This window comes from Mustela erminea, chromosome 7, assembly GCF_009829155.1.
Source record: "Mustela erminea isolate mMusErm1 chromosome 7, mMusErm1.Pri, whole genome shotgun sequence".
NCBI lineage: Eukaryota > Metazoa > Chordata > Mammalia > Carnivora > Mustelidae > Mustela > Mustela erminea.
In genome coordinates, this window is record NC_045620.1 from 122,852,563 (window position 1) to 122,875,151 (window position 22,589).

The 22,589-nt window shown below is 37.1% G+C and overlaps 1 protein-coding gene across 3 annotated transcripts in view; it reads right to left on the minus strand.

Moving 5' to 3' along the window:
• Positions 1-22,589, minus strand: part of NCOA1 (nuclear receptor coactivator 1) — a 237,818-nt gene that overhangs the window by 202,605 nt on the left and 12,624 nt on the right. Inside the window, exon 1 of one of the 3 annotated variants that reach the window (XM_032353142.1) lies at positions 1,979-2,242. The exons of the other annotated variants lie outside the window; for them this stretch is intronic. The gene's annotated coding sequence lies outside the window, so the exon portion shown is untranslated. Of the gene's footprint in view, positions 1-1,978; positions 2,243-22,589 lie in introns of those variants that run through there. 3 annotated transcript variants of the gene reach the window in all.

A 22,589-nucleotide genomic window follows, 5' to 3' on the forward strand; every position in this document is an offset into this window, starting at 1 on the left:
TTTCCTATCTTAAAACCCTTTATGGGCTCCCAACTTCTACAGATGGACTCTAAATGCCTTAGTATCACATTCAAAGTCCTCCACAGTATGGCAGATGACTCCAAACATCTTCCCATTCCCCATGCAATACCCCTCACGCGGTTTGGCCAGTCATACCTAACTACTCAGAGTTGGCCATATACAACATGCTTTTTTTTCATGCCTGAAGGCCTTCATACCTTAGTATTTCTCATTTCTTTTGTCGTTAATGCTTCCTCCTCCAGCCTCTTTTTAGTTATCTAGGCATCCTTTAAAACCCAGCTTCAAAAGGGTAGGAAGAAATGCCTATCAAGGTATTAGGAGTGGTTGTTTTCCTAAGTTTTGCTTATCCATATTTCCTAGTTTTTTGTTCACATTAAGAATCTACTACTTTTGGGGCACCTGGGCAGTTCAGTCAGTTAAGCATCCCACGCTTGGTTTTGGGCCAGGTGGTGACCTTAGGTCATGGGACTGAGCTCTGCATGGAGCTCGGCACTCAGCATAGAGTCTGCTTCGGACTCTCTCTCCCTCTTCCTCCTGCTCTCTTTCTTTCTCTCAAGTAAATAAAATATTTAAAAAGAAAAAAGAATCTACTACTTTTTTTGAGGGAGAAAGTAAGTTTTTTTCATTTTAGAAGTCTGGTCAGGGGTACCCCGCTCTGTAAACCCTTACTTGACTAGCCAAAAAAGTTTTACTTCCTCTTCGTGCCACCACACTGCAGTGTTACACCCCTTTTTTTGTCCTACTGTATTAAATGTTTTTCTTCCCCTACCAACCTATAATCTCCTTGAGGACAGAGTTCTATGTCTTCTTGATCTTCCTAGAGCCCAAAAGAACCTGAAATTCTGCACATGTGTCATAAATGTTTGCTGGATAAATGAATAAACAACAAAACTGGGAGAATTAGCAATGGGCAGTTTCACAATCATACAAACTTATCTTGGAAAGTCATTTAACTTTTCCCCCAAGAAAAAAGAAAAGGGAAAGTATACACAGACATTTAGAGGTAGTGAGGAAAATGTAACAATTATGCAATGGTTTTAAATTGGAAAAGATTTTAAGAGATTAGCACATGCAAGCCCTCAGGTTACAGATTAAAGAACTGCATCCCAGAGAGGGAAGTAAAATGATCTGCTCAAGCTCAGAACACCCAACAGAATATGGATTCGAATCCCTATTTTCTAATTCCCTTTACAAAGCTCATTCAACTTTACTGACTTATCCTACTACAGTTGGTGTCATATGAGGCTTGGGAAGGATAATACCACCTTAGCAGCTGAACACTGCTTGAAAATGAAAGTTTTCCCAACGTGTATCATCACCTGAGTTTAGTCTATCAACATTTGGCCACGGTTTGTCTTCGAATGAGACTTCTCTTGGAGGCAGATACTCATGCTCAAACTGGGGAAGGAAAGGTTAAAAAGCATTCATTCAGGCCATAGATCTGATTTTACCAGGTGACCAAATACCAAACACAGATACAAGATTTGCTTTCTGTGGATCTATTCTGTAATTTTATCAGACATCCTAAAAAGCAAACAAGCCAACAAACACAAAAAATCATCTCTTAACATTCAAAGTAAGATCAATTTCCCACACCTGTACAGTTGTGGGCTTACAAGGAAAGAAAGGGGGTTTTGTCAGTTTGCTTGTGGTAATGGGCTGTTCCCTTACCCCATCCTAGAAACAAAAAGTTAGCATAGCTGTCAACTGAGCAGTCCATCATGGCTACTGTACAACACTAGAGAAGCTGTAAGATCATTTTTTGTTAGGAGGCTTTAATGCTGCTAAGATGAGGCTATAAAGAAATCTGATATTATAAAAAAAATCCCCACAAAACTTTGTCTCCAAAGCAATCAACCTCTTTTAAGAGATATCTTCTATCTAAAATATTCATAAGTACATTTCCTTTACCTTACATTTCAACCTCAAGACATTTCTCAGTCTCTCCTCTCCTTACCAGCACAGAAGAGGTCTGCAGAGGTCCTACACATCCAAGTCCGAACACGTGTGGACTCTGGACTTTGCCATTTTAAAGGAAGTACTGAACAAAGTAAAAGGAAAATGCAAACTAACTTAGCTTGAGACAGACAGACGGCAATGCCTTGACTGTTATTATATTTAATCTGCATAGGCATGATAAACTAAGGAGAAATAACCATACGAAAGCAAAAGCTAGATTAAGAATATTGGGCCTCACTAGGAACAAAAAAAATCAATAAGCCCCCTGAGAGAACAAAAGCCAAATCTGAAACACAGACCCAGGGCCATACCACTACAAAAGTAAAGTATAAGAAACAGATGTGTCTTTATTTCCCAAAATAAATACCTGATTACCCAGAAATTTCATAGTGTTAGTCATAATAAAAATTCTCTCACTAAAATGTCATAACATAAATAAATGGCAAAGTGAATGTAATTATTTTTTTTTAAAGATTTTATTTATTTATTTGACAGAGAGAGATCACAAGTAGGCAGAGAGGCAGGCAGAGAGAGGAAGGGAAGCAGGCCCCCTGCTGAGCAGAGAGCCTGATGTGGGACTTGATCCCAGGACCCTGAGATCATGACCTGAGCCGAAGGCAGCGGCTTAACCCACTGAGCCACCCAGGCGCCCCGTGAATGTAATTATTAAAACAGGGATTCACCTCTAACTTTTAATGATAAACTGATCTTTTTTTGTTTTGTTGTTTAAATCAAAACTGTATTGAAAACATTTCTACACTTCTTCAAATATTCTAATGACCATTAAAAATGGCACAAAAGGGGTGCCTGGGTGGCTCAGTGGGGTAAGCCGCTGCCTTCGGCTCAGGTCATGATCTCAGGGTCCTGGGATCAAGTCCCGCATCGGGCTCTCTGCTCAGCAGGGAGCCTGCTTCCTCCTCTCTCTCTCTCTGCCTGCCTCTCTGCCTACTTGTGATCTCTCTCTGTCAAATAAATAAATAAAATCTTTAAAAAAAAAATGGCACAAAAAATGTTATTTTTTGTTATTGTTAATTCTAAAAGTGGAAATCTTTGGTTGCAACTCTCATGTCATTTGCAGTTTTTAGTGAGAAACCAATATTGGTTGAGAATTTCTTAGTTCATGGGGAATGTTACACTGAGAACTTAATCTGAGAAATTTAATTTTTAAAAATCTGCAATATGCTATGTATGACTAAAAAATATGTGTATTTTACCAGTAGCTAAATTATCTAAGAGCTTAAGTTATGTCATTATGCTAAATGTGGCTGATTTTGTCATAAAATTAGCAGTTTTTACAGCATAACCATCAGAAAAAAATATCAGGTGGATAAATGAGGACAATACTAAAAAGAATACACAAATGGTACACTGATCTCTCAGATATCCTCCCAGAGAAAAAAATGGTAGAAAGGAAGTGGTTAGGACACTTCCAGGCAGAAAAGCTGTCCATAAACCTTGGCCCTATAAAATGCTAACAAACCACTCAATATCCACCACGAGCAGCCTGTGGTGGCCGGCCTCAGTGCTCAGCCTCAGGCTGCTCTGTTAAATATTTTTTTCAATGACTTGCTCCAAGAATCAAAAATCTATTCATTGGATCTCTTAAAAACATAACACTGAGTAGGCTAGACAATGCAATAAATGAAAATTTTAAATGGTAAATTATCTAAAGGAAAAACCACTGCGTTAAAAACAAAGGAGAACTAAATTAAAGGTGATATACTTGCTATTAATTTTTTAAATGTTCTTTGTAAACATTTAATAGATGAAAAAAGTATGTAAAAAATATGTAGCCAATAAAGAATACTATACAGCAAACATTTATGTTATAAATCACTAGAATAAAGCATATGAAAGTTCTTTCCCAGGATGCCTGGGTGTCTCATTCCGTTAAGCGTCTACCTTTAGCTCGGATCATGATCTTGGGGGGCCTTGGGATCAAGCCCCCTGCAGGCTCCCTGCTCAGTGGGGAATCTGCTTCTCCCTTTGCCCCTCCCCCTGCATGCTCTCTCGCTCTCTCTCTCTCTCAAATAAATAAATAAAATCTTTTAAGATAAAGTCCTTTCCCTAGGTTATTTCATGTACTTCTCATAACAATCACAGTAATGAGACATTATTGTCCTCATTTCATTTAAAAACAAAAACAAGAGAGACCTGGCTTGCTTGGTCAGTATAGCATGTGCCTCTTGATCTCTGAGTTTTAAGTTCAAGCCCCATGCTGAGTATAGAGGTCACTTAAAAATAAAATCTTTTAAAAATAAAAAATAAAAACAAAAACTAAATCAACAATCCAAGGATACTTTATTAATAAATGGCAAAACCCAAATCTTTTTGCCCTTAACATCCATGGCTTGATTTCCTACACCATTCTCTTCTCCAAGGTTAAAATGATGACAGGAAAACCTGGCTTAATAGCCAATTATGAAAATAAATACACAGGTATATAAATAGTTAAATACATAAACAAAATCATCTACAGGTTTACATGACCAAAGCAGTTAATGGAAACAAAATGTAGGATATAGTCATTTAAAAGACACCCCCCCAAAAAAAAGCAAACTTGGACTATCTTGATCACACTGACAAAACAGACCCTTTCTAATCTCAGTCGATCATGATCACATTTAAACCATTAGATGAGGTCTTTGAATACCATGATTTAAAGGACTTAAACTTAGAGATTATCTAAGAATGATTTCCAAGTCTGAAAACAATGGCATAGAAGAAACAATAGGCTATGGAAATTAGCCTGAAAAAGAGAAGCATATGGGAAGACAGAATAGCTATCATCATAAAGAGACATTGAAATCATCATCGAATATCTGAACTCTCGACATATTAAAATGGACAGAGATGTGTTCTATATGACTTCAGAGAGTATAACCAGGACCAGTAAGTAGATAATGTAAAGTCAACCTCACAATCATTACTAAAGTTAAACAGAAGAGAGATGGACTAAAAAAAGCAAAGGTCCCAGGGGGTCAAAAGATACAAACTTCCAGCTATAAAATAAGTAAGTCATGAGGATGTAATATGCAGCACAGTGACTACAGTTAATATTATTGTATCGCATATTTGAAAGTTGCTGAGAAAATAAATCCTAAAAGTTCTCATCACCAGAAAAACAAAAAAAAATTTTAATTCTGCATGGTGACAGATGGTAATTAGAATTATTTGATAATTTCAGTGTATACAAACATCAGATCATTATACTGTATACTGAAACTAATATAATATCAATAATATGTCAATTATACCTCAATTTTTTAAAAAAAGTTTCCTTACAAATCTCGCATTCTTTTTCCCTAATCTTTATCTTTAAAATGAAGTTTTTGTTCTCTAAAACAAATTGTGTTATATGCATATTCTTATGAAAGAAATGTCACAAATAATGGTCCAATTGGCAGGCTAGTCCACAAACACTTATTTTACAAAGCTGTACTATAATATTAACTAGAGTGGAGTCACATTTTATTTGCTTTTATCTTTCCCAAATTCAACCTAACCTTCACCTCTATACTAGTCTCCCAAACATGGAAAATGAAACTACATTGAAGAACCAACCTAAGTCCTGAGCATGTGAGCAGGAGGTCATCAGAACAAGACAGACTTAAAGGAAAAAAAATGTCCTTTTTCCCTTAAAGTGGTTTCTCCCTGAAGTGTCATCTCTATTAATTTTTTACTAAAGTAATTTTTCTTTTGTGAATCCCACATTTCTGCACAGCACTCTCCATGCCCTTCTTCCCTAATCTCAGTACCCTCAAATTCCCCTACACTTTAAAACCCTACTCTGGCCCTACTCTGGCCCTACTCTGACCCTACTCTGGCAGCCCCAACTTACCGTGATACCCCGATCTCCGGGTGCCTCAGTGGCTCAGTCGGTTAAGTGTCTTCAGCTCAGGTCATGATCCCAGGTTGAGTCCCGCATTGGGCTCCCTGCTCTGTGGGAAGCCTACTTCTCCCTCTGCCTCTGCCTGTCTCTCATGAATAAATAAGTAAAATCTTTAAAAAAAAAAAAAAAACAGAAAACTCCAATATTACATTTCTCACTTCTAATCACAACTAGGGGTAGAGAGGCAATCTGACTGGAACAGATTATAAACCCTTACCTTAACCAGAGGTATCTTAGGAGCAGGTTATTTGTCTACCCAAATCAACATTTAATAGAATTTCAAGCAACATAGCAAAGTAAAATTTAAGAAATCATCATGGCAGTGAGGATATTTTTATGTAAAGTCCATCATAAGCCTGTCTGAAATCAGTTCCTAAAAGTGAATTATGTTTCATAACTTTTCCCTTTCCTCTAATTCTGAGCCTTCAATTTCTCTAAAAGTATATGGTTTTTAAGAACTGTATCCCTGGGGCACTTGGATGGCTCAGTGGATTAAGCCTCTACCTTCGGCTCAGGTCATGATCTCAGGGTCCTGGGATCGAGTCCCACATCGGGCTCTCTGCTCAGCAGAGAGCCTGGTTCCCCCTCTCTCTCTGCCTGCCTCTCTGCCTACTTGTGATTTCTCTCTCTGTATGTCAAACAAATAAATAAGATATTTTTTTAAAAAATTAATTAAAAAAAAAGAACTGTATTCCTGATTTATGGGCAGAGGGGGTCTGATAATAAATAGGACTGGGAAAAAATGGCTTCCATTGGTACTTATGTAAATGAACTGTAATTAGAGAAAAACCCTGAATGGATAAATAAAACATTAATAAGTTAGGAAAATTCTAAGAATGAGGAAAATGAGTCTATACACTTTTCTTAGGCTTACATGACATCTACTCCCCCAAAAAGCATCAAAAAATGTGTTAGAAAGACAAAAACAATCTATTTATCAGCTTTAAATATAGGTATAAATGATGATGTCGGGGGAGCTGGTTAGGTGTAATAAAACCAACTGGGAGAATACTGAGAGAAAGGTAGAAGGACAGTCAACATTGAAATGAATGGACAATCCAAATACAAATAAATAATCTACCTAAAGATAATCATGACTTGACTGAACATAAAATATCTTTTTTTTTTTTAATTTTAAGATTGACTTGTTTTAGAGAGAGAGTATGTGAGTAGGAGGGAGGGGCAGAGAGAGAATCTCAGACTCCCGCTGGGTGCAGAGCCCACTGAGGCTAGAACCCACAATCCCACAACCCTGACATCATGACCTGAGCCTAAAACAAGAGTTGGATGCTTAACTGACTGAGCCACCCAGGCGCCCCTGTAAAATATATTATTCTGAATTTATATGTATAAAATGTTTAGAACAGTGCCTGGTATGTAATAAAGTCTCAAAAAGTGTTCACTTCCATAACTATTAATTTATAGCACCTGTCGTTTATAGTTTAAAGAATTCTAAGTACTCAATCCTATTCTTTCCTACAAGTGATGAATAACACATATTTTAAGATAAATAAAAACTAAATGTATTACCTCTTTCAGGCTTTTGGAAGAACCTTCCTCAGGTTACAATGATGTGTTACACAACAAATTATTAGAAAACACGAGATTGCTAATGATTAAAGTTGAACTTCACTTTTTGCATCCTTCACAATCGTCAGTCCTCTTCCTGTCTATTTTAATATCTGGCCAAAACAGCTCTCAATGCACTTTTTGATTACTGCATCCTTTTGCTCAGCTGTCCTTCCTCCTCCCATTTCTACCCCACCCCAAATCAGGACCCAACATCTAGTTCCTACAGAGTTGGGCACCAATCTGGTATAATCTCTTTGTAGCTTCAAAACACCTCTACTCCGTCTCCTGATCAGGCACCATTATAATAACTGCTGCGGTATGTGCCGCCACTATAGTCTGACAGGTCCTGGAGAACAAGGCCCACGTTTTCCTCATCTTTATGAGGCTGGCACACAAACCTGATGCTAAAGCCTTCTAAATGCTGAATGGATGACTCTATCCTTCAGAAATAAACTACATGACAAGAAATAGTTTGATAAATCATAGGGCAACTAGATGAAGTATTACATAGTTACTGAATCATTATAAAAATTAAGTCATTATGAAGACTCAGTAATCTTTGTTAGAGAGGCTGTGTATCATTGTGATTGAGGGTGCAAGATTTGGAGTTAGGCCCAGCTTTCACGCATTCATTCAACAAACATTTAATGAGCGACCACTTTAAGTCAGGCACTGTTCTATCCTGGCCTCACAGAATTTACAGCCCAATGTGAAGAGGCAAACAATAAACACAATTAAATAAGTAAATTATACAGTACTTTGTAAGATGACATTAAAATATATATATATGGTGATATATATTAGGGGGTTTAAAAAAAAAAAAAGCAGGGAAAGGGATTGTGAATGAAGAGGAAGGAAAGGGAAAATTATAACACTAAATAGGATGGTATGAGTAGCCCTCCTTGACTCAAGATTTGAACAAAGACTTGTGGAGTTTAGCAGTATATCCAAGAAACTGCCAGAATGTTTTCCAAAGTAACTGCACCACTTTATAGTCCCACCAGTGTTTGAAGATTCTGATTTCTCCACATTCTCATAAATACTTGTTATCATCTACTTTTTTAGATGTGAAGTGGTATCTCTTTCTGCTTTGGTTTACATTTCTCTAATGGCTATTTTTTCCCACACTCTTAATGATATCTTTCGAAGGTCAGAAATTCTCAATCTTGATGATATCCAATTTATCAGTTCCTTTTCTAGATCACATCTTCTGTGCTGAACCTAAGAAATCTCTGCCTAACCAATGGTCACAAAGGATTTATACTATTCTTTTTCTAAAAAGTTTTAGGTTTTATATTTAGTTCTATGATCCATTTGGAGTTAATTTTTTTCTTTTACTATGGTACAAAATACGGATCAAAGTCCATTTTTTTGCATGTAGATATCCAACTGTTTCAGCACCATTTGCTGAAGAGTGCCCTTTTGCCACTGAACTGCTTTGGTACCTTTGTCAAAAATCAATTTCACATATGTGTATGGATCTATTCCTGTAGTTTAACAGAGAATGTAATATATAATATAGTAAAAAAAAAAAAGTATAAATTCAAATCCCTACAATTCACAAAGTAACAAAGTGTATAAATGGGGCAACTTTAACCCAACAGGAAGAAGTGAGGACTCTATCTGACTGAACAGAATATATCCCTAAAGCACCAAATTCAACAGATATTAAACACTGTGCAGAACAAACAAAATAGTGTGCATATGTGGTTACAGGGTGTGTGGAGAAAAAACACTGGCATATTAACATATTAAAGATACATCCAAAATGGGAAAAAGCAGGATAGAGAGTAGAGTACATCGTAGAAAAAGCTAGAGAGGCAGTTTTTTTTCTTTTAAAGATTTGATTTATTTATTTGACAGAGAGAGACAACACGTAGGCAGAGAGGCAGGCAGAGAGAGAGAGAGAGAGAGAGAGGGAAGCAGGCTCCCTGCTGAGGAGAGAGCCCGATGGAGGGCTCTACCCCAGGACCCCGAGACCATGAACTGAGCCAAAGGCAGAGGCTTAACCCACTGAGCCACCCATGTGTCCCAGAGAGACACTTTTAAATCAAGAGGTGAAACAGAGGGAGTACCAGAGAGGGAGAAAAATGGCCCTAACAGATGGGAGAAGAGACTAAAAGGTCAGATACCAGACTGAGAATTAAAGGGGGTTAGGCCAAATTTTTTTTTAAATGTAAACTGTACTAATAAGATTCTTACTAACATTTCATAAAGGTGGCCACTAATTAGGCTCACTTATCAACAATAACATAGTTATTTGCATTTACAGCTTAGTGAACTTTTGTCTTTGCTCCTCCTCAATTCAAAAAGGGAAAAACCTATTCATATTCATAAAGAGAAAAAATATATTTTGTAGGTCAGGGTCCATGTCATTTGTGCCATTATAGTCTGCAGAGCAAAGTTCAGCCTGTTTACCAGCAGGCAGCCCACACGTAGGAGGTCACATTCAGGCAGCTCAGAGTTGACTGACTACTGCTGCTGAGCCACTATGGCTGTTCCTCCCTGACAGACTAAGAATACCTTCTTTCTTGAAGGAAATTCACTGAAGGTTCCTGTTTCTTGTTTTTGTTTGTTTTCAACTCCTGATCCAAAAAATTAAAGAACAGTTATTTGCTTTGGGGGAAAAAAAAAAAAGTAAAAATTCTGAATAAAATTATAAATCCATACTGTAACTTTCAGAAATCCACCAAAATATTAACAGCTTTTGTCTAGGGATAGGACTACATGTGGCTAATTACACTCTAAGTTTTGCTCTATTCTATTTTTAAATATTTTTCCCTATATTCCACAATACTGCATTTTTCTTTTCCTTACAAGGGGGTCAAAAACAAGCAAGCAAGCAACACAGCAAGACAGCTTTCAACCAAGTAATATAACATGAATGAACTTTAATCTTCCAAAATACCAAAGGAGAAATAAGTTTAACATGGATGCCAAAGTAAATGTCCCCAAAATAAATTATTCCTAAATGCTCATTTAATAATTTAGGAACTTCAGAAGAAATATGTTTTTAATATTATTTTTTAAAAATTAAAGATAAGCTCTTTCTTAATGCTAAACTAGATTTAACAGCTATAACTTATTCTGATGCCTAGAGTTTGAGCAAGGGTCAAGATGTGATAAGCAGCTTTATTTCTGGCTCACACATTTGCTTCTTAATCTAATAAACACACACGGTCTTTGTCTCTGAACTGTCAGTATATATCAGAACATAACCATACTACAGATTCATCTAACACTCATTATACTCTACTTAACCATATTTACTTTGTATAAATGATCACAAATGTCTTTCAATGTCAAAGTCTTAAACCATAAAAATTAAGCTTTCTATTTAGGTTTACATTTTATCACCCAAGTATATCCTATACCAATTTTATTGCTTGGCTAATACTATTTAAGTAGCAATTGCTAGAAACTAAAATCTTACTTTACTTGCTCTACATAGAACATAACCAAATAAAATATGGGCAATGAAGACTTTACTAATGCTTATAGCATTGTGTTATTGTCACAAGTTAAAAGTTAAAAAGTTAAAAGTTAACAGAAGTTAAAAGTTGCTATTTTTCAACTAAACTTCTCAAATGAATTATGCGTTACACCAGAATAAGACACAAACCTGGAGCCACACAGTTCCAGGAGCCTGTTCATTTGATAGTATAAATGTTTCCTTATACACGCCAAGGGCTTCTAAAGTTGGCCAGAGAAACTGCTAAACGTAGTAACTGCTCACCTTCTAGAACCTGATGAAGTCATTATTTTAGATAATGCTAAAACCTGGTAGAGGAAACGTAGGTAAAGTAAAACTCTCACACTCTGGCAAAAATTGTCTAAATTGGTGTACTTTATTAAGTAATGTCAAATTATTCTCCAAAACTGAAGAGGCATATACTCCTCAACCAGTGATTCCAATCCTACACACACACACACACACACACATATCCCTACATGTTCTCTACAGAAATTCACATACATTCATAAAAAGCATGTTCAGGAATGGTCACTGCAACATTACCTAATAATAAAAAATTAGAAACTACCTAAAACGACTGAAAGGCAAATGAGTAAATGAATTATGGTAACCACGCAATAGAAAAATGTTGAGGAAGAAAAAGTACATTTCAAGAGCACATTGCATTATAGTATATACCTATACTTTAAAAACATGCAAAACAGCTAGATTATTTAAGGAAACATACATTCAGGATAGTGTTTACCTCTAGGGAATGGGTAGGAAGGAAAAGTGAGAGAATGGTGCATAGAAGGTTCAACTCCACAGTGTTTGACTTCTTTTAAACAAAATTTGAAGCAGGGGGACCTAGGTGGCTCAGTCGGTGAAGCATCTGCCTTGGGCTCAGGTCATGATCACAGGGTCCTAGGATGAAGCATGACATCACTCCCCCACTCAGCAAGTAGTCTGCTTCTCCCTCTATCTGCCGCTCCCCTGCTTGCACACGCTTTCTCTGCCACTCCCCTGCTTGCACGCGATTTCTCTAATAAATCAATAAAATCTTTTAAAAAGATCTGAAGCAAATACAGCAAAATGTGAAGATCCAATTAAGTTAGGTGGAATGTACATGGAATCATTTTTCTACTACTGTTTATTCTTTTCTGCATATTTGAAATATTTCCTATCAATTCAGAGATCTGAACTGGGTGGATTCTATTTAACAAATCGTCAGTATCTGACAAAGAGTAAGTAAAGCCAGCAAAGAAGCACCTGTGAGAGAAGACTGTTTTCACAAGAACTATTTCCATTTGGAGTGCTAGAGACATATGTACACATAGGCACAAATCATCTAATTAAATCCCAACAACAGTGTAAAAATGGACGTATTATTCCTATCTCACAGGTAAATGAGGTCCAAGAAATCTGGTATCTTGGCTCAGGTCACACAGCCGATTAGCCAGAGAAGAGCCCAGACAATTTGTAGGGGTAAAGCAACGTTCATAGCAACTCAAAGGAGTTTCAAAGGAATGGGACACACAGTTCGGTACATGGTGAAAAGGGGGTTTCATTTGATTATAAGTTCAATATGAGCTCCAAAGACATGGCTACTAAAAACAGCTTAATTCTAGGTTATATAAAAAGAAACAGAACAAACAAAAACTATCAGCCAATCATACTTTGTACTATGGGCATATGTGAAGTACTGACTTGAAGACGCCAAGTTTTAAGAGGACATTCACAAAATGGAGAGTTTGTTACCAGCAATATTCCAGCTGAAAAAAAGAATAGATGTTCTAACCATTGGCTTTTTTCAAAATGAGCTGAATTGCTCTAGGAATATAAGCATTTCTCCTACTGTGCTGGTGGATATAATGTTCTCATTTAATTATAAAACACTGTGGATTATGATATGTCTTAGTTCTAGCCGCTATAACAAAATATCATAGACTGGAGTTAATCAAAATACCACAGACTGGACTTAGACAACACCCATTTATTTCTCACAGTTCTGAAGCCTGGGAAGTTCAAGATCAAGGTGCCAACAGTTGTTGCCTCGCAAGGGCCCTCTTCCTGGTGTATAGATAATCTCTGCCTTCTTGCAGTATCCTCACAGGCTGGGGAGCCATGGGGGGGTTGGGGGGCAAGCTTGGTATTCTCTTATGAGGACATTAATCCCACTGTGACGACTCCACCCTCATGACCTCATCTAACCCTAATTACTACCAAAAGGTCCCACCTTCTGATAACAGCACACTGGGGGGAGGGAGGGTTAGGGCTTCAACACATGAATTTGGGGGTGATACAAACTTTCCATCCATAACATGATATAATAACCAATTCCTTTTAACATATATCGCTACAGGAAAAATAAAATTAAACCTGTGATAAACTACTAAGCTCAATAACTACCATTTCACTCTGAAACATTTCTTATTTATAATATGATTTTTGACTAGGTAAGAGTTCTTAATGTAACTACTGCATTATAGTGCAATACAATGCATTGAGCTAACCATCTCTGAAAGTGTCCAAAAAGAAGTTGAAAGTTTTTCTGTCACAGATGCTGAAGCTTCCACTCTGGTAAGAGGCTGGACTATGTGATCAATAAACTTCCTCCTAATTCTCACATTTTTTTAAGTGTAAAGGTGAACATGGCTTTGGTAAAGAAACTCCACTTAAGACCAACAAAATACTCATTAGTAAGGAGTCAGAGGTGAACTAATGAAGTGGCAGGAAATCATATACTGATTAAAATATTACCAAGTGAGGTGAATCAGAGGGTCTTGCTGACATGCAAATTTAAAAAATAATGAGTTTTATCTCATATCAAAGACTTAAATATTAAGTGCTAAAACTATAAAACTCTTAGAAAAAGACACAGGCATAAATTTTCATCACCTTGGATTAGGTGAGAGTTTCTTAGTTATGACACCAAAGGCACAAGGAAAAAACAAAAGATAAATTGGACTTCATCAAAATTGAAAACTTTTGTGCCTCAGAGGACACCATCAAGAAAGTGAAAACACTATCCACATGATGGGAGGGTGTACTTGCAAATCATGTATTTGATATGGGACTCATATCGAAAATCTATAAAGAACACTTAATATTCAATAATAAAAAGGCAAATAACCAAACTTTAAAACAGGCAAAATATCTGAGTAGACATTTCTCTCAAAAAGATGTATGCATGGACAATAAGCATATGAAAAGATGTTCCACATCTTCCACATCGTAGTCATTAGGGAAGTACAAATTACAATGCCTCTTTACACTTTCTAGGATAGCTGGAATCAGAGTCATGTAACAGGAGGTAGAAGAATCAGAAACTTCATACACTGCTGGTGGGAATGTAAAATGGTACAGCCACTTTGGAAAAGTTTGTATTCCTCAAAATGTTAAACACAGAGTTACCATATGACCCAGCAATTCCACTCCTAAGTGTATTATTAAAAGAAAGGAAACACATGTCCATGTAAAAACTTGGACATGAAAATTGACAGCAGCATTATTCCTAGTAGTAAAAAAGTAGAAATAACTCAAATGTCCATCAATAGTTGAACAGATAAATAAAATGTGGCCTATCCATACAATGGACTATTTTTTGGCCATAAGATGGAATGAAAAGCTGATACATGCTACGATCTGAATGAACCTTGAAAACATTATACAAAGTAAAAAGAATTGAGACACAAAAGATCAAATACTGTATGGTTCCATGAGATTTCTTCTGGGGATGATGATATAGTCTGATTTTAGCATAACACTTATATAACTTTGTGAGTATACTAAAAGCTACTTTAAAAGGGTAATTTTAGGAATGCCTGGGTGGCTCAGTAGGTTAAGTGATTGCTTTCAGCTCAGGTCATGATCCCAGAGTCCTGGGATCAAGGTTCCTTGTTCAGCAGGGAATCTGTATCTTCCTCAGAAGCGTCTTTCTCTCTCTCATTCTCTCTCTCTCAAATAAATAAATAAAATCTTTAAAATATAAAAGGGTAATTTTATGATATGTGAATTAGATCTCAAAAAGTAGTAATAAAAATAAATAGGAAGGGGTGCCTGGATGGCTCAGTCAGTTGAGTGTCCAACTCATATCTTAGCTCAAGTCTTAACTCAGGGTTGTGAGTTCAAGCCCCACACTGTGCTCCACACGCGCATACATACATACATACATACATATATAAATGGAAATCTTTCTTGGGAATATCACAATCAAACCCTAAATATTTCACTATAGTAAATAAAGAATGACAGTATGGTTCCCAGAGTAACAAAAGAACTGCAATAAGCACAGTACCAAGTAAAGGTGTCCAGGTCAAGCCCCAGGGATTTCTGATAAACACATTACCAACATTTAGCAAAAACAAAGTACATTTTCCTATACTCTGCATGTCTGCCTCAGGCAGAGAGATTTATCCATCACAATACCCTCTGCCTTGGAGCTGGAGCTGACAACAGATCTCAGCACCGTTGTCAATGCACTTGTTATCTAATGATCATTATGGGTAACAAATTGCTGAAGGTTAGACCTGAAGGTCCTAACTTCATGCCCATTTCTCTTGTCTGGTACACATGCAAATATTGTGGTTAGTACTTTAAATAATAGTTTTATTAACTATATATTATTTCAGAATAAAATATTGAATAAAATATTGAAATATTGAAATAAAATAAAATATTGAAAATAATTTTAACAGATATACCCACTATCTGGCTAAAGAAATATTACATTACAAATTCAGTTAACACTTCCTCTACTTTTAATAAATACTTATCCTTTTAGAAAAAGAACTGTTGACTACACTCTTGCTCCCTCAGTTAAAAATATCGACAGTGAGCCTACGTATGTGGCTCATGGAGTAAAACCAAGACATCAATACTCACCTAGGGAGTCTTTTTTTTTTTTTTTTTTTTTTTTCACCTAGGGAGTCTTAAGCGACCTCTGACATATGACATTCACCACACACAGAATCTCTATCACTGTCAATTTTAACAAGAGAAGGAAACTCTCCCACATGTCAACGGCAGTACTAATGGAAACAGAAGTTAGAAAGTGACCAGAGGGTTCTTTCCACCCACACTTTTCACTATCACTTAGCCAAAGGCAAAGGCCTCCACTTTCACCCTTCCTGTGTATTGCCAGCACAGCACACTTCTCATTTTAACATCTATAATATTTTTCAAGGCACTTTCACACACAGTATCTCATTAACCCCACAAGATAGATAAGGCAGCTCTATTTATACCCCCTCTTTTGCAGACATGGAAGAACAGAGCTATTAAGAGCACAAGATTGGAGTGAAGCAGGGCTTGAATCCCTGCTTCACTACTCAGCAATGTGTACTGCAAAATAAAGATGATAATGCCTGCCTCACAGCATAGTTATGAGGATTAGATTGCACAACATATAGAAAGCGCTTAGTACAGAGCCTGGTGTAAAATAAACACTAAAGAAATGGTAGCTGCTACTACTCTTGCTGTTAATTAGGCAAGATCAAACAGCTCTTAAACACGGGAGCCAAGTCTGAAACTTAGGTCTTTTTTGATTGCACAGCACACAGCTTCATTCTCAAATGGTCAACCGGGAGTCCTACTGTACAGCATAGACTTTGCCATTTGCAGGCAATGACTTCCTGTTCTCATCTAGACACCATGGCGATCACGTTAGGATTTTAAGAAGCAAAAACCAACAGCAATACCAACAGCTGCTAACATCACCAAAAGACAACCAGACATTATATGTGTCTCATAATACTACCTATAAAGTTGTGTTGTCCCCACATACACAAAATTAAACCTTAATCAAGCTTCTATGTCAAACTACCAATTTACAGGATACATAGAGGGTAGAGAAATATGTTAATCTAAACAGAAATCTAGACTGTAACAACTTCTAAAGAACAAATCACCCAGGTTCTTCAACATATAAATTCAAGGGGAAAAAAAAAAAAAGGAAATAAGGAATCTACAAATTTAAAAAGGGCTTAAAAGATATTTCAATCAATCCTGATATCAAAAAAACTTTGATTCTTCCCCCAACCAAAAAGGCATAGCATCAACCCCATGTATTATCTGGAGAATACCCTAGAGACATAACCAGAAATATTCAGGAATATTTTGGGCTTTGGGACATTTCTTTTTACCCCTTGTAAATCAACAAATCAACATTCTAGTTTTTTAAAGAAAAGCAGTAACAATACACATAGCTTTTACTCTTTCTGAGCTATATTATGGTAAAAGTTTTATTCTGAAGTGTATTTTTTCAAAACTACAAGTTTATATGTTCTTAAAATGATCCTCCCCAAACTCCTCCCTCAATCTACAAGAGATGGCTGGATCAAAGGTCAAGGGAAAAAACAAACAAGAAAAGTCAGGAAGGAACACTTTTGTAACTGAAGCTTAAAAGAAAACCCACAGCATGAACAGGATTAGCTGTCAACAGGAACCTTCCCAGAAGTAAGCCATCCTATGATGAGATTTGAGATATCTTAATGAAAATTACAGCACCTCCCTGTCATCAAGAAGCAGGCAGTTAAGGTAAACTGAATGAAAATTAATCTGAAATTTCAACATGGGCAACTGCTGTAATGCAGATTGTTTCTGTCCCTGGTATTCTAAAAGAGATGGAGAGAGCTCACAGAGAGCATTAGAATTAAAAAGAAGGAAGTGGAGACACTGGGGCAAGGAGAAAGTGAGGGAGGAAAATAAGATGAAGTGAGGGGTAGTTCACCACAAAACCTAAATGCCACAAGGTTCTATAAAGGTGCAAGGGAAGGACTGCCCATTTGACTGAGCTCTCCTGCATGGAAACACCATGGGCCACAGCAGTTGTGACTATGTAATACAAGCAGACCAGCTGGTCAAGGGAAAGGCAGCTTTTCCTGGTACCAAGACCTGGGGAAAAAGTGACTACATGGGTTCAAAAAATAATGGTGATGTAGCAGCTTGAACTATACACTTAAAAATGGTGAAGATGGTAAATTGTATATTATTTGTATTTTATTATACCAAAAAAAAAAAAAAAAAAAGCTGGGGGGAACAGCAGCAGCTCTCTTTCATTGCATGTGTGCTGGGCTGAGCATGTTCCAAGCATTTTACATGTCTAAACTCACAGAATTTTCTTCTTCTTCTTCTTCTTCTTCTTCTCTTGTATATTTATTTTAGTTCAATTTTTCCCCCAGTTTTTTTTTTAAGATTTTATTTATTCATTTGACAGACAGACAGAGATGACAAGCAGGCAGAGAAGCAGGCAGAGAGAGAGGAGGAGAGCAGAGAGCCCGATGCGGGACTCGATCCCAGAACCCTGGGATCATGACCTGAGCTGAAAGCAGAGGCTTTAACCCAATGAGCCACCCAGGCACCCCAATTTTCCCCCCAGTTTAATTGAGACATGACAAACAGCACTGTGTAAGTTTAAGGTATACAACATAACCATGTAACTTACATATACTGTGAAGTGATGACCATAGTAAGTTCCATTAACATCCATCATGTCATATAGATACCAAAAAAAAAGGAAAAAAAAAATTTTCTTTCATTTCTGATGAGAACTCAGGATCTACTCTCTTACTTTCAAATATATCTTACAGCAGTGTTAACTATAGCCATCATGTTGTACATTATATTACATCACTTGTACTTATAACCAGAAGTTTGTACCTTGGGCCACCTTCATCCAATTCCCCAGCTTCCTACTCCCTACCCCTATAAACTCACATAATTCTCACGACAACCTTGTGCAGGCAGGTACAATTATTACCCTACTTCACAGATGAGAAAACTAAAGCACCAAGAGGTTAAGCAGCACACAACTAGGAAGCAGCAGAGCCAGGCTTCCAGTCTGGGGAATCTGGCTCCAGAGCCCATACTCTTATATAACCCAGATGTAAGAGCCCATACTCTTACATTAACCAGAATGGTGTCTCCTTGTGGGCAAGAGGATTCACCACACAGCTCATCTGTGTTCAGTCTTAGTCTTCTGGACAGCTGTTAATAGTAATAGTAGTAGCAGAGCTAACAACATCGATAAGGGCACTAAGATAAAGGAGATAATAGGCTCACAAGAATTCTATAATAAGAGTATAATAAGAGGAATACTAAATTTTATAAGCTGTTTATTTTAATGGCCCTCAATAAAGGTTGATTACATTATACCAAATAACAATACTGTGAAGTAATTCTACCCCAGTCTAAAACAATGCAATCTATAAAGTTAGCTTTCTGGTATTCTGGCTTGATCCAAATAAAAACTGCTTCTAGAGTGGTGGATTGAATATATTTAAGCAATTCTCAGAGAGTGCTGTTTCTGACTTGTAGGTTTTTTTTATAAGAATTGGGCAGCAAAGTAAGTGGATACATATTTGCTAGAGAGAAGCTATTCTACACTGCCAATTACAGGTGGACTAAATACTTTCATGCTCAAGTCCAGAGTCAGGTTAATATCCTCTTATGAAAATTAAGGAGCCTAACCACTAAAGATACCTAGCAGCCAAACCACCTCTCCATGGAGGTGAGCCAAGAAAGTATTTTCTTATAGGGCCAAAATTTTCCTCTGAAAGTGGTTCTGATTCTGCACCAATGGACAAACCAGTCTGTTGAGTCAGAAAGCTCTATACCATCCACTGTACTGTCAATGATTTTGAACTTGAAAATTTCTTTAACAAGAGTCTCCGAACATTCACCTCAACCATAAAATTAACCTCAATTAAGCACCCACGGAACATCCATCCAATTAAGATATATATCCTTGAGCTAACTAAATGAATTGGGCAGTTATATAAAGTTATTAGATATAAACCAGTTAAATGTCCAGGGACATCTGTAAAATATACATATGATGTGGGTTTTGAACTAATAGATAGCTCAAATTTTTCTTTCTGAAATAACTAGGTAGCAGGGTCAGCTGCCTAACAAGGCCATTCCTAATTAATGTAAATACAACTACATCATAAGCACATTATGGGTAAGAACAATTAAAAAAAAAAAAAAGACAGGGGCGCCTAGGTGGCTCAGGTGGTTAAGCCACTGCCTTCAGCTCAGGTCATGATCTCAGGGTCCTGGGATCGAGTCCCACATCGGGCTCTCTGCTCAGCAGGGGGCCTGCTTCCCTTCCTCTCTCTGTGATTTCTTCCCTTCCTCTCTCCTACTGTGATCTCTCTCTGTCAAATAAATAAATAAAATATTAAAAAAAAAAAAAAAAGACAAACATCCCCAAAAGAAAGTTAACAATATGAATCAAAAAACCTTAAGGGGGAAAAAAATCCAACATACAATAAACATCTAATAAGATGAACAACTTTATCAATAGTCAGGGAACTGCAATTTACAACAGTGCTGTTATACCATTTTCACCTGCCAAATAGGGCTCAAATAGAAATGACTGATAATACCCAGAGTTGATAAAGGTAGAGGATGGCAGCAACTATCATATACTGTTGGTAAAAGAGTAAACTGATAAAGCTTTGGGGGTAACATTTTGAAAGGACATCAGTTTTTCAGATGTGCATACAACCATTAATTCCATAAGTATGTTCTCATACATACGCACAAAAATACAAACTAGGATGTCTCCCAAAACATAGCTTACAACAGCAAAAAAAAAAAAACCCAAAAAACTCCCTACCTAAATGCCCATCAAAAGGAAGAAAGACAGCTAAATTACAGCATATACATCTAATGTAATGTTATACAGCATTTTATGCAAAGATAAAATGGCTCCTTCATATTCTGAGGTAAAAAAAAAAAAAAAAATTCCCATGACATTAAGTTTTGAAAGTCTGTAACAGTTCAAAAAATATGATCCTATGGTGGGGTGGGGAGGATAGGAAAGAAAGGAGGGGTAGATGCCAAAAGGGGTCTGAATTAGTCAGAACTTTCAGTTCCAAGAGACAAAAACCTGATTCAAACTAGCACAAGCAAGTCAGGCAACTGATTAGCTCATTTAACTGGAAACTATAGGGTGGATCTAATTTAAGGTTAAAGTGGATCCAGAGGCTCCAGTGACCAAGCTCACGGAGTGTGAGAATGTGTGTGATTGTGCATTTCTGAGTGTGAGAGAGACGGTCTCTCTCAGTCAACTCCGCTTCACCCGTATGCTGGTCTCACTCTTCCCTACGGCAGACAGGACATGTGGCCAGGCGCACTCCATCTCAGTTTAGTAACTCCAATGGAATGAGCCTGTCCTTGTCCAACATCTATTTTTCAATCTCAAGGCAAGGCTCTGAACCTGTATTGTCACAGAGCTATTCTGCAGCAATCACCGTGTCCAAAGACACTATGACAGGGCACCTGGCTGGCTCAGTCAATAGTGCACGGCAGTCTTGATCTCAGGGTTATGAGTTCAAGCCCCACAATGAGTGTGGGCCTTATTTTTTTAAAAAATAAAATTTAAATACATACATACATACATATCCAGCCTAGGTCACATGTCCATCCCTTGGCCACCAGGAAAGATACTATGACCTGAAATGGGGGGAAGAGGGGAACCTAAATTAACAGCTGCCATGTAATTCACTATAGAGACTTTCACGTTATATACTGTATATATATTATATACAGAGACTTTCACTTTATATTTTCATTTCTTTGAATTTGTTGTTTGAATATAGTCATGATTTACACGTGTGGTTTATTTTTTCATTTAAAAGAGAATGCTATTGGGATGTAGTCATAAAGAAAGCCGAAGGTGTAAAAAGTTCAGGGCTGGGGCGCCTGGGTGGCTCAGTCATTAAGCATCTGCCTTCAGCAGGGCACTATCCCAGCATCATGGATCAATCCCCACATCAGGCTCCCTGCTCAGCAGAACCCTGCTTCTCCCTCCCCCCCCCCACTTATGTTCCCTCTCTCACTGTGTCTCTCTGCCAAATAAATAAATAAAATATATTTTTTTAAAAGATAAAAATAAAAAGTTCAGGGTTGATGACTTTAAGAATAAAACTAGGAGGAACATAAGCGTCATGTATAAATAAGAAACTGGGCTTCCTAGTCCTGCATAATTGGCCAACATTTTAACAACCATCCAATAATCCTTACTGAACCAAGCATTAAAAGACATATGAAAAACAGAGAAAAGAGATTTTAATTACTTAGCATTATGTTGATAAGAGGGAAGGAAAAGACCTCCAAGGACTCTAAGGAGAAATATTATGAAATCCTCAAACAGCAAAAGGTCTCCAGGAGTGTCAGAAAGCCCTTTATGCCCTCTCTCGTTTTTCCCATCCTACAATGTCACCAGCCAAACAGCATATATAGAAAAGCTTAGGATCAGTTTTACTGAAACCAAATAATCACTTTCTACCTGTTTCAAATATATACTGTAAATATGGCAGCAAACCATCTAAACTAAAACAATGTATATTACCTACCCCTAAAGTAGAGATATAGTTAAAATTTCTATTTTAATAGTCCCAAGGTCTACCATTCAACATTACAAGTTCTTCTTACAAAAACAAACAAACAAACAAAAAATCCCAGTTAGACTGAAACACAAAACAATTCCTCTTTACTTCAGTGCCTCTTAAGCAAGTCCTACCAATTCTGGCATTCAATCACCTCTCTAAATAAAGCCAATTCTACTATGGTAAGACATTTATTGCTCACCCAGTATTTCTTGCCCACATTTCCTAGCCCTGTAAGTAGTTGCTCCATGACTACTACTGACCAATGCATCACGTAAGAGGAAGTGATGAGGGT